We start from the raw sequence: 12,455 nt of genomic DNA on the forward strand, positions 1-12,455 counted from the left end.
AATTATAAATACTCTAATCCTTTACGACTCTTCCGCAAGAATGATCGGTATAGAAAGAATCTTAGAATGATCCATCTTCAGTGTACTCCTTAATACCTTCTCCAAATAAGTGTTTGGTGATAGCAATGGTGAGCATATGTCGTACTCAACAAGTTGTGAAGAAAATATTATGAAGGCTTTGACAAGAATATGGCTAAAAATAGCTCTTTTGCATAAAATAACATTTAAGAAAAAATATTTCAAAAATAATACTAATTAAGTAAAAAACTGTAATAGCAAACCACGTCAAGATTCCAACCATCTTGACTTAACCAACTCTCCCACACCTCAACCAAAGTTCTATCCACCATAGTTGAACACCTTAATCATAGTTCCTACCACTATGATTGACAACACCTCAACTATGATTCCCACCATCACAGCTGAGCAAACTAACCAAAACATTAAGTTCTAATCATGATAGGTTTCCTATACCACTCTTAACCATGAGCACGGCTGATTAACCAGTTTTACACTCTGCAGAGGTTGCACACTTCACCCACAAGACGTTTCTTCCTATTGGTCGAGCATTTGTTGGTTGACGAAAAACTCTTACACACTTTCGAGGTGCGTGCTAGGAATCCATTGCAAAGCCTTTACAATGCTCCTCTCAGCACATGCCTACCTGCTAAGATTTCACCACCGTGTGAATACACTTTAAGAACAGAAGCCCCCTCTTGCGCCTTTCGAATCGCAGGACATCTCATCCATTCTATGTTCTTCTGTCTGATCTATACTATGCTGAGAGTGAAGCAAATTAATTAGCTAGAGCCATCCTATACTGGGCTTGTTGTTGCACTTTAAACACAGAAATATCACCTCACGAACCAGCCCTTAGATTTGAGCAAGACTACCACATTCCCAATCGTACATCCCGTACTGGTCTCCTCATACCACATGCTCAAATCCATATGCCATGTTGCTACAAAAATTATTTCATTATATTTTATCATTATTACATAAGACCATTATCAATTCCGTAGAGCAGTTATCATGATCTTCATCCCAAAGCAAGGCTAAGCATCAACTACCCTTCCATAACCCAAAACCATACTATGGCAACAAGGATGATAAAGAAAAATTAGGGTAAAGCCTAACTCTTGGGTTTCTCGACCAATTTATTAGCATGCATGTTTATAAAATAAAATATTTTAAAAACTGAGATAAATATGTTCAAGAACATAACTTGCATTCACTTAACTCAGTTAGGTCTTCGAATTTTGATCCTGCAGTCCTTCTAGCTCCTCCGGAACACTGATGTCTACTCGCAACATACTCAGAAAAGGCAACACATAAACACCAAGATAAAAAAAAATATCACACAACAAACATCATCACATACAATCACGTTTTTCCGAATAATCCAGCGGAATAATGGATCAAAACGGAGCTACGGTTAAGAGGTTATGATTTTCTAAAGATCAAAATAGATCTAAAAAGATTATTTATAGATGAAATTATGTTGCTAGGAATTTTCTAAAAATTTTCCATAGTTTTTTTATGATTTTTTGGAATTTTCTAGGATTTTCTAGCATTTATTTGAATTATTAAACTATATAAAACTATTAAATAGAATTAAATAAACCTATTAAACATTATTATAAATTAATTCCCTTATTATTATTATTATTATTATTATTATTTTTACACTGAAAATCTATTTATTGCGCAATTTATACTAATTATGATGTCAGCATCCAGAAATAAATCAAAAAGAAAAACAAAGTTGACTGTGCACTCCACGTCAGCTCAGCCGCTGATGTGGCACTACCACCAGTGCATATACACCGACGTGGCCGACCTACGTGGTGGGTGACGTGGCAGACGAATGTCATTAGGGTCTCATGACGGCACTGGTATGTTCATTAAATCCTAACCGTTCATCTCAGATCGAACGGCTCAGATCTATCCAGCAAACCTGTATGCAAACTTGAGATCGGACGGCTCACCTTTGTCTCCTTCCTCGACACTGAGGACGGCGACTCGGAGGGCTTTCGCGGAGACACATCACCGACAAATGGCGAAAAGCTCGTTGTGGTGCTCCAAACACTCCGACGAGCAACGGAATAGGACCACGTGCATATGGCAAACTGAGCTAGGCTACTGGTTGTCGTCGCAATGCGTGATTGAGGCTACCGATGGTGAACGGTCGCTTGAAGCTTCGTCTCTCGTTGGAGTTAGGGTTATAGCTGCGCTAAAGGCTCAAAAAGTTGGGTAAAAGCTGTGCAATGCTATGGGAAGGCTCTGGGGTCGCATATTTATACACATGCGACTCCGTTATCTCTTAATCGATTCGGATTTGAAAAGAGGTGGCGGCGGTGGGTCAAACTCAATTCCGACGATTTAAACAACCTTGAATTTATATCTCTTAGACAAAACCTCGTGTATGGCCTGGCCCTCAGAAGCTCAACACGTCGGAGTAATTCTTGCAAAGAAGATTTCAATGGCTCGGCCAGGCTCAAGACAACACACCGGATGGTCTGGTGATGAAGTGAAGAACACATCGGAATGTCCGGTGTTCACAGATGCATTTGAATGAAGTTCCAACGGCTAGTCTCTGAGAATGTACACACCAGATAGTCCGATGTTTGTACCTCTATTGATGCTGAATCATTCGGTGTTCACAATCTCTGTGAGCTGTTGGGGCAATTGCTAGTTGACGGATTTGAGGCTATTAATACCCACACACTCAGTTATTTGAAGTGGCTGGAGTATAGAGAAGCTCATATACACTTGAGAAGACATCTATGCCACCAAAGTGCTTAATGATCATCCAAGGCAATTAAGCACAAGATTAAAGAGTCATTAGTGCTAATAGACCTAGAGAGAGTTATTGCTGGGTGTTGCTGCCTAGAGAGTGGATCAAGGAGTGATCCTAGAGTATACCAAGTGGTACACCGATACTCTGGAGTCTTGGTGATTTATCAGCACATTGGGTCATGGTGGCTCATACTTGTTGACCCTTTGACTTGATATGGAACGACAGCAAGACTTTTTTACAGGGACACGGAGATCCTTGCCTTGGTGGCTCAAGCTCCGAAGTGAAGAAGACAGCAAGTGACCAGAAGAGAGGCTTGTGATGAGACATTGTCTTGGTGGCTTGATGGCTCTACCCACTTGAGGCCTTGGTGGCTCAAAGGTCATGAGCAGATGTCGTCTGGGAGCATATTCTTGGTAGAGCTTCAACATAGACTAAAGGTGGCGTATATGCCATCAATATCATAAGATAAAAATCTCTTTGCCGAGTTTACTCTCTCTATCTTGTTTACGTTTTCGCATTTACATACTTACAATTTACCTTTCTAGATATGTTGCAACCTCTTTTGAACCATAGAATAGACATACTAGATAAAACTAAAACACATTTAGATAGAAATTGATATAAATTTATCTTATAAAATTTTTGGAACCAATTAGTTTTAAATATCCTAATTCACCCCTCTCTTAGGACGTCACCAATCATTTCAGGTGTCTGTCACCAACTGTACCGTCACCGGTGTGGGGCGCTGCCACATTCGGCCGCCATCGCACCGCATCACCGCCCGCCCGGTTGGTCACCACAGCTCAATTGGGTGTCGTTGCCTTTGGTTGGCCACCGCCGACTTTGGCTTATGCATTGCCCCCTAGCTCTATCATTGCCTGGGATAGTGGACCGACTATTGCCTTTGGAGGAGGCCACTGAGGGCAAGCACGTGACCATTGGTCACTGGGGGTGGGGGTAGCCGCCGTTGCTCAGGCTAGCCAGCCTCTCACCACCATCCGACTGTGGCTGAAACTGGTCTTTGGCCGCCACCATGGTGAGGGTGGCTCGGCTAGCCGCCGATTCAGGCTCAGTCGCCAAGGTGAGGCACATCCGCTGTGGCCGAGCATCACCGTGCGTCACCAAAGCCGCTGGAGCCGCACGCCATCAGGGCGCCTCCGACAAAAGGAGACACGGAGGTCGTTGTCGCCACTGGGGAGGACGCCATCGTCGAGGAATCCGTATCTGGATCCATTTGATCTAGCCTCTTCTCTCTTGGGTTCAATTTCCTCACAAACATCACAATCGAGGTAAGTTCATCAATTTGAATGGTGCTTACCGTAATGTGGTCAATCAGTTGGTGGTGATCTTCCTTTTCTTCCTTCTGAAAGAGGATGTGCATTTACGTGGTGACCTCCAGTAACTTGAACTGGGTGTTGCCGAATAACACGTTCTGTCTTGCCGATGAACTGACAATGCTCGCACCTCGACGTCATGCCGCTGTCCCTTGGTCTGAAGATCGCCCGTAATGTCATTATCATGTTTCTGATGCATAGAATTGCTTACCGGTGATAGGATCAGCCGACTAGCGTAGAGGAGAGCAAAGTGCATAAATAACATATTGTAGTACAAAATGTAATGACAACAGAACTCTGTAAACAATAAACTCGAGAGTGAAATCTCTATTATTATTTCATTGATAGTGTGCGAATATATACAAGTTGAATGGATGTCCATTGATCGCATGGTTCGTAACAAACGTGTGGGCGTAAAAAAGAACACCGTGTGAACTATACATGAGGTTCCTTAGCTGACACCCTTCAGCAGTAATGCAACGTCAGAGTGATCCAAACGACGTGAGTAAATGCCATGCTATGCTAGTCATCATATATCATGTTTCTACATAGAAACAGAGAGCAGGGAGCATGTCTACATTCTTAGAAAAAAGACGTCCAAACGTTTAAGGAATCAATCTTCTCTTCTTTTTATCAGGAAGATTTCCCTAGCCGAGGGTAGCAGCGGCTAATCTAAAGTATCCAAACTAACCATAAACACACTGTACATATCATTTCCATAATCAAACAAACCCTAAAGATTGGCATAGTTATTTTTATCCCTTTAATACAGTAAAAAACCTAAGATGTTCCTATTTTTCTTGGCATCAGTGGTGAAAGAGAGGAGAAAGATGCCCTCAGACGAGGACAAACAAGTAATAAAACACTATAGAGGTGAAGCAAAAGTGTGGCTACACTAGCAAAACATTTGTATTCTGAAAGAACCAAGTTTGTCAGAAGACAGCTTCGATCCGATAGCCATAAATGGAGGCCTCCAGGGATGAGCAGTGTAGGAATACACTAAAATTAAATTATGATGGGAGTGTGCTTATTAACACTATAAGCAAATATTCCAATCAATAATATAGAATAGCCACAAGAGCGATAATGACAAAAAAGACTCGACACCTTATGAAACAAAGCCAAAGTAAAGCACACAACAATGCTAGCCTGAAGATTTCAGGAAATCTCTGGCACTCCACATTTATTTTCGTGTTTCCGAAACAACCTTCAAAACTAAAACATCAACCAGAACAAAGCATAAAGAGGTGTGGCAACACCCCAACGAATCTCAACATGCAAAGAAACCATTCAACAGAACTGTAGATTGTCATGAAATGTTGCTCAACAGACTAAGGCCCTGTTTGTATTGTATTTGGAGGAAAAGTACAGTAATCACAAAACAGAAGAACAGAGCCAAGCATTCGGCACAATCATGCCCTCAAAATTCCGAAGAAAAGTTTCTGCTGCCTGCACTTTTAAAGGAAATCAAATAAGAGATCTGAGCCAGAGGAAAAATTACAACTGAAATGAACATAAGCCATCAAAATGCCAGGCCAATGGGAAAAAATGAAATGAAATTGCAGATGGGCTTGCCGTTCCAGTTCCATTGCTGGTGGCTATGAATATTTCATGACAATCTACAGTTCTTAAGCCACAAGGTTTTGTGGGCCAATATAATCCTGAAGAAGGTATTGAATTTTGGCCAAATTGTCACAAGAACGAACCAAATTCGAGCAGCTAAACAGCAGAAACACAATACAAAAATATGTCAATCCAATTCAGAATTGCTATAATGGCCACAAGATTCAAGATGAAATACAGATCGAATGATACTTTATCTACTCGCTAAATTAAGAGGCACAGATTATAATTAGAGCATGGCACAAAAACACTATGAAACCAGCCACTTCTTTTGCGTTACCACTTACCAGCATTTGGAGGTTGAAATATTCCATTGTAGATGCCGATGCAGGTGGACAAACCTATAGTCTTAACTAGATGCCACTAAGGAAAACTTCAACCAGGAGAAATGGGAAGAAAAGAACACACAAGCGTAGGCGCCCTGTGCACACAGAACTGAAAAAGGGGTTGTCAATTTTTTAGTGCATAAAGGGGATCAAGAAATAAAACAAACAAGTCATTTCCCAAAACGTGCAGTATGCCTAACAAGAATGGATATTGTTCCTTTGACAAAATGTTGGAATGACCTGCACTCCCTGAAGACCCTAATTCAAGATACAGATTCAGTTTCTCATAGATGTCATTGTTAATGGAACGATACAAAACAACATATGAATGAACAAGAAACAGATTTGGACGTTCTCCATGTGCGAATGAAATACTACACCCTCAAATCTCGTGGATGCAGCATTCAATGATAGCACAGGAGATGAACTGGACTTCATCAGTAAAACTGATAAATACTTAGAAGAATCATTGCTGCTGCTGCTGCTCTGTCGCCACCACCGCATGCAGGAAGTACTCATGAACGGGCAAATGGATCTCACCCCTCGGACTATGTGACAGCATATACCATCATGTTCATCAAAGGCTAATGCAGCAGGTTTCAACTCTGGCACTAGAGCATGCCTCGATTCTCTAGGGAACATTAGAAGTAGATGACGAGGCGAGCATGCTTCAGCTTTGAAACCATGGAAAAGCCTACAGAGCACCAATGTTACCGGGACACGGGTTCAGAAGTCGCAATCCGACTTGGGTGCGAGTGTGTGACTCAGTAAACTCGAGAATCCAGGATTCGGGGATTCTTCTAATATAAATTATTTTTTACTTTTTATAATGGCGTTAGGGTTTGCGGCGGTGGCTACCTACTGGAGCAGGGAGGAGAAGGCAGTGGCAAAAATGGATGGCGATGGCTTGGATCTGAGTGGCGGGAGCAGTGGCTTGGATCTGGGTGGCGGGAGCAGTGGCTTGGATCTCGGCAGTGGCAATGTGGGTGGTCAATGAGCCTTGTAGTGGATTCTCTAATGTTGCAGGTCCGCCGCCTCCTTCCCCCGCCACCACCTCCCCCCCCCCCCCCCCGGGTCTCCTCTCCCCAACCTTGGACACAGACACAACGTGTCGGATGCGTGTCGCACCGCGTCCGATGTGGCAAAAAAAATTTAGACACGCGAGTCCATGTAACACTGGCACCAACCATTTCAGAAGCTCCAATCTTGCAAGTGCAGAGGGTGATCACACAGAACTCAAATCTGAGTCATTCTATCTATCCAGAAATGCTATGCCCTCGGATCTCATACATACCGCATAATTGATGGCATAAGATATGATCTCCATTATCAGTCAAAAGTCAAAACCAACCACCCTATCGGTCAGGTGCTGGTTGGAACCAGCACACAGGCCAGCAGCAATAGGAATCTCGAGAGGAGGGTAAAAGCAGCAGCGGCACGATCAAGAGGAGCACTACTGCTCCAAAAGAAATGATACGCTAACTCTGCATATCTGAGTTCCACCATAGGCCACTAAATAAAAAAAAGTACTACCAAAACTCACGAAGTAACATTGCCACAATCGGTTAAGCATTGGCATCAGGATACCAATTGGCTGCGCAAACCATGGATAATGTATAAAAAGCAAATCACTAGGGAGCACTTAGGGGTTCCAAATCCACATAACTAGCACTTTACCAGATTTCATGAACACATGACTAAGTTTTACATAAATCTTGTTTGTCAGCAGCCAATGCTGCCACTGAACATTAGACTCAACAAACAAAAGGCACTTGAAACAAAATAGAAAAAATAACGGGCAAAGATATACCACCATAGATAAGACAACGGCAAATAGGTAACACCGAAGTGAAACCCAATAATGGGAAATTAAAACATAAGAGGCAGAAAAAATGGAGAACCTCCCGTCAAGCCAACAAAGCCAAACCTGGTAAATGAAACTGCAAATAAACTTCCCATTACACAAAGAATCTAAAAATAAATATATACGAAAAGTTCACAATAAGTTGTGTTATTAAGAGAAGGAAACATCATGCCCTCAGATCTTACAGATATAGCATTCATTGACGGCACAAGCCAACACGCACACGCACAAACTCTCTGGAGAGAGAGAGAGAGAGAGAGAGAGAGAGAGAGAGAGGAGGAGGAGGAGGAGGAGGAGGGGGAGGGGGAGGAGGAGACCATATGCCATCTCTGCATATTCAGTCTTCATCATCGGGCAACATATTTTGAAGACATTATAAAAGCAATACTGCCATTCATCGTTCAAAAGAAAATAAGCTCACAATTTATTCAAACTAGAAATTTGGTGCAGCCACACTCCACAAATAGGAGAGCAAAAAAGGGGTGTTATGATGTAATATTGTAATATATAGTTTCAGAAAACAACACAAAAAATGGGAAATTCGATAGGAGAAGAGAGGAAAACCACAAAACATAAAAAAAGTAAATTTGATCACGAAATGCCTAGCAAAAGTGGCATATTAAAAGAGGACCAACTTCTACTCGATAATGAAACATAAACATCATGCTCTTCATAAGAAATCCCAACTAAAGGAGGCTCTAGACTACCCCGACAGATGAAGACATCATAAAAAGGAAAAGAAAATGAAAATACCAAATCACTAATGGTCTATATTACCAAATGGCCCTCAGACTATGTGACAGGCATGTACCGCCATGTTTCATCAAAGACTAGTGCAGCGGCTTCAACACTGGCACTGGAGCATGTCCCAAGGGATCAGTAGAATAGAAGAAGATGACGACGATGACTGTCCCAAGGGAAGAAGAAAGAAAAAAAGAAAGAAGCAGAGACAATGGACCAACCACTTGGTTTAACCCATCTGTCAGTGAGAGATTGCATCACTTCATCACACCCGATACCTGAGCATGCTTCAGCGCCCAGATCATGGAGAAGCCAACACAGCACAAGCTATTTCAGAAACTCCAACCTTGCAGCTACAATAGCTGATCCCACCAAGTTCAAATCTGTTTCAGTCCATCCATCCCCTGAGTCTCGTCATAATCGTCATTGGGCCAGGGGCAAATCCAAGCAACTAGCTAGTAAAAGTCGAAAATGGCCTAAAATGAACTGCTAGGACTGTAACAGTTTATCACTATATTCAGTAGAGCTATGGCGTTCATTGATGGCGCAAGACATGCCCATACGTCCGTTACAAGTAAACACAAAGAACATTCAGACGAGAGATGTTAGCACCAAGCAGCTAGAGAAGCAACTATAGTACTAGAAGCAGAACTGTGGAAGTAGTAGCAACAGTATACATGAGGGAGGGATGAGAGTCGTTTCGATTCAAAGATGGATCACTCTATCACCAAATAATGTTTTTTACAACAGTAGTTGTAGACCTCGGTGACGCCACGGCGCCACCAAGGAGATGAAAGAGAAGCAGAGGATGGGTGCTACAAATAAACCTTGCACCATCTCTGCCACATCCGAAAACACATATACTCAAGCCGCATTATTGAGCATTACGTCAAAGCATGACAATAAGGCAGTAAAACCTCAACACCCTGATTATTTTAGCGTGTGTTCACACAAATAATAGGCCATCAAATCGATTCCAATCGAAACACCGAAATTTATAGATCACCAAAATAGCCCTCAGATCGCACAACCTTGTTTATCTCCATCAGAAGCTAATGCAGTGGGCTTCAACTCTGGCACCGGAGCACACCTTGAGGACTCGGAAGAAGAAGAAGAAACAAGAAGGAACAATCCATCCAAGCAAGCTAGGGTTTCCTTACCAACATAAGAAATCAATCCAAGTCCGGATGGATCCGCACTTCCAGTACAGAGAGTAGGAGGAGGAGACGACGGACCTGCCACAAGGGCGGACCCACGATCCCCAAGCATGCTTCGGCGCCCAGAACACGGAGAAGCCAACACTGCACTAGCCATTTCAGGAGCTCCAACCCTGCAAACGCAAAGGGTGACCCCGTGGAACTCAAATCCGAGCCGATCTATCTATCTATCCATCCATCAATCCGATAGTGGTCGTCGTGATCATCATAGGGCCAAGGGCAAATCCAAGCAACGAGCGTGGAAATCAGGAGCAGGAATGCAGAAAACAAACCAACGGAACAAATCTACGCCGCGATCCCGATCGAAGTTTCAAAACCATGGCAAAATCGAAACGCAGAGGCGGCGAAAAGAATCAAGGTGGGGAACCGCAGACGCCACGAGACGGGAGCGGAAGCGGGTGCGAGTGCGGGAGAGGAGAACCATCCACCGAAGCTGGGGAATCGTTCCCGGCTTGTCGGAGCCCTCCCCTCCCGCGGTCGGGACCCGGATTGTCGGACCCCTCCCCGTGACCCGCCTGCCAGCGCCGCGCCGCGCAGTCCCATCGCCGCGCGCCGCGCCGTCTCGCGCCCCGTGCCGCTGCCTCGCACCCCGCGCCGCCTCGCGCCCCGTGCCGCTGCCTCGCACCCCGCGCCGCCTCGCGCCCCGAGCCGCTCGCCCCGCGCACCCGCCGGTCGCCGACCTATAAAATGAAGTGAACAGTGCAGGACTTCCCATCCCCTCCTCGCATCCACTCTCTCTCCCTCCGAGCACCCCGCCGCCTCCCTCCGAGAGTCACCGCCGCCGGTGAGCCCTCTCCGGCCCTCTCCTCCCTATCTCTTCCCTCCCTTGTAGGCGTACCTGGGTCCCCGCTGTCGCCGGCCGCCGCTCTTCCTTCGCCGACCGAAGCCGCTTCTCCGCCGCCGGCCGAAGCCGCTTCCCCGCCGCCGGCCAGCTCCGCCCCCACCAGCCGGTTCCAGCGCCGTCATTCCGGTCCGCCGACCGGCGAGGCCCGCCGCCGGTGCACCGCCGCCGCGCCGCCGCCGCCCGACGCCCCTCCCTCTCTCTCTCCCTCTCGTTCTCTCTGCTGCCCGAGCCGGCCCGATCCTCTCTCTGCTCTCTCTTTTATCTCTCTCCGTGGCTGACAGGTGGGCCCCATTTTTTAGCCGAGTCGAGCCGGCCGCTGAGCCCACCGACATAATCGAGCCGAGCCGAGTCCAGTCCCGAGCCGACTCAACAGAATATTCCGGGAATATTCTCCCTTTTTCTTTTTTCCGAATTTCTCTCGCGCCAAAACTTCCGAAGCCCGTTTCTCCTCCGTCCTAACTTCGTTTTCAACGATTCTTCCACCGATATTCATCTAAATTCGAGATATACCCAATCATATCAATTTCATAATTTTTGTAAATTGTTTAGTTATTTTTTTAATCGTTTGATTGATCGTGTGTGCCTCTGTCGTTGTTGCGATTATTAGAGGATGGAGCATTCGAGGAAGATTCCGAGGACCCGGAGTTTGAAGAAGGAGCAGACGAGGACTTCAACGAAGGCAAGTCCTGCAACCGTTGATCATTTTGATCCTATGTTTTCAAATACAACCTGTAGAGCCGTTGTTTCAAACAATAATAGTATGCATGATTAAATTAATAGTTGTGATTTTAAAGAAATGTTAGAATAGTTATGACCTAGCTTGTTTATCTCATGCCTTGTCATTGTTACCTTTATTCCGTTGAAACCCTAGAAGGTTCTTAACATCAACTATAATAATTATTTGGATTAATGCTTGTTTACTAATATGCTTAGGATTGCTTTGCTCAAAAGAAAGAACTAGGTTATTTATATATGTTAATCGTGCTTTTAAAAAATGTGAAGTGATGTGTGCTTGGTGCGTGTGCGTGTAAAACTTGTATTCTTGGGAAAACTCTAGAGTAGTGTTGACAAGGGTGAGTAAGGTACCCCACAAAGGTGGGAACTACCTTGGAGCAAAGTTCGCCTTTGTGGTGTTTTTGCTGGGAGACTCTTGCCTCGGTCGTATAAGGACCGATTCGCTGTGACATCTCACCTAGTATCCACTCGTACAACCACATGGCCTGAATGGGTAGGATTTGACCTAACCCCTCTGACTTAGTGCGGTACCCACCCGGAGGCTGATAGTGGCAATGGGGACCAGAAGAAGACTTAGCTGGTGCGTAGCCCAAGGTCCGGCTGGTGATATTGTTGAGGCTATGTCAAAGCCTTGGGATTGCTAAGTGGTCATTCCCGTGGATCTTCTAAGGCTCCTAGTATCTTAGTGCCTCATGGGTGGATATTGTGACTTCGTTGTGAGGTCGTTGCGTCTCGTTATGACAGCTTCACCAGTTGCTAAGGTGGCAACCTGTGCATATTTTATGGGTAAAGTGTACAACCTCTGCAGAGTGTTAAACCTATTCGGATAGCCGTGTCCTCGGTTAAGTACATGCTATGGTTTGGTCACAATGATTAGCTTTTTGGTGTGAGTATCTCCTTGGTGTGTGAGTGGGCTGTGTGCCCGTGTTTTCAAAAAGAAGGGCTTTAGCTTTGTGCCCTAAGCCTCCTAG

At 44.7% G+C, this 12,455-nt stretch overlaps 1 long non-coding RNA gene across 1 annotated transcript; it reads right to left on the reverse strand.

Annotated features, from left to right (window-relative positions):
* Positions 1–4,432: 4,432 nt before the first annotated feature.
* On the reverse strand, positions 4,433–10,961 carry LOC133928953 (uncharacterized). Its single transcript, XR_009911549.1, has 2 exons — positions 10,744–10,961; positions 4,433–6,192 (listed from the first exon to the last, which is right to left on the reverse strand). It is a non-coding gene; the product is annotated as an uncharacterized LOC133928953 (long non-coding RNA).
* Between the last annotated feature and the right edge of the window lie 1,494 nt (positions 10,962–12,455).

The sequence above is a fragment of the Phragmites australis genome, chromosome 9 (assembly GCF_958298935.1).
Source record: "Phragmites australis chromosome 9, lpPhrAust1.1, whole genome shotgun sequence".
NCBI classification, from domain to species: Eukaryota; Viridiplantae; Streptophyta; class Magnoliopsida; order Poales; family Poaceae; genus Phragmites; species Phragmites australis.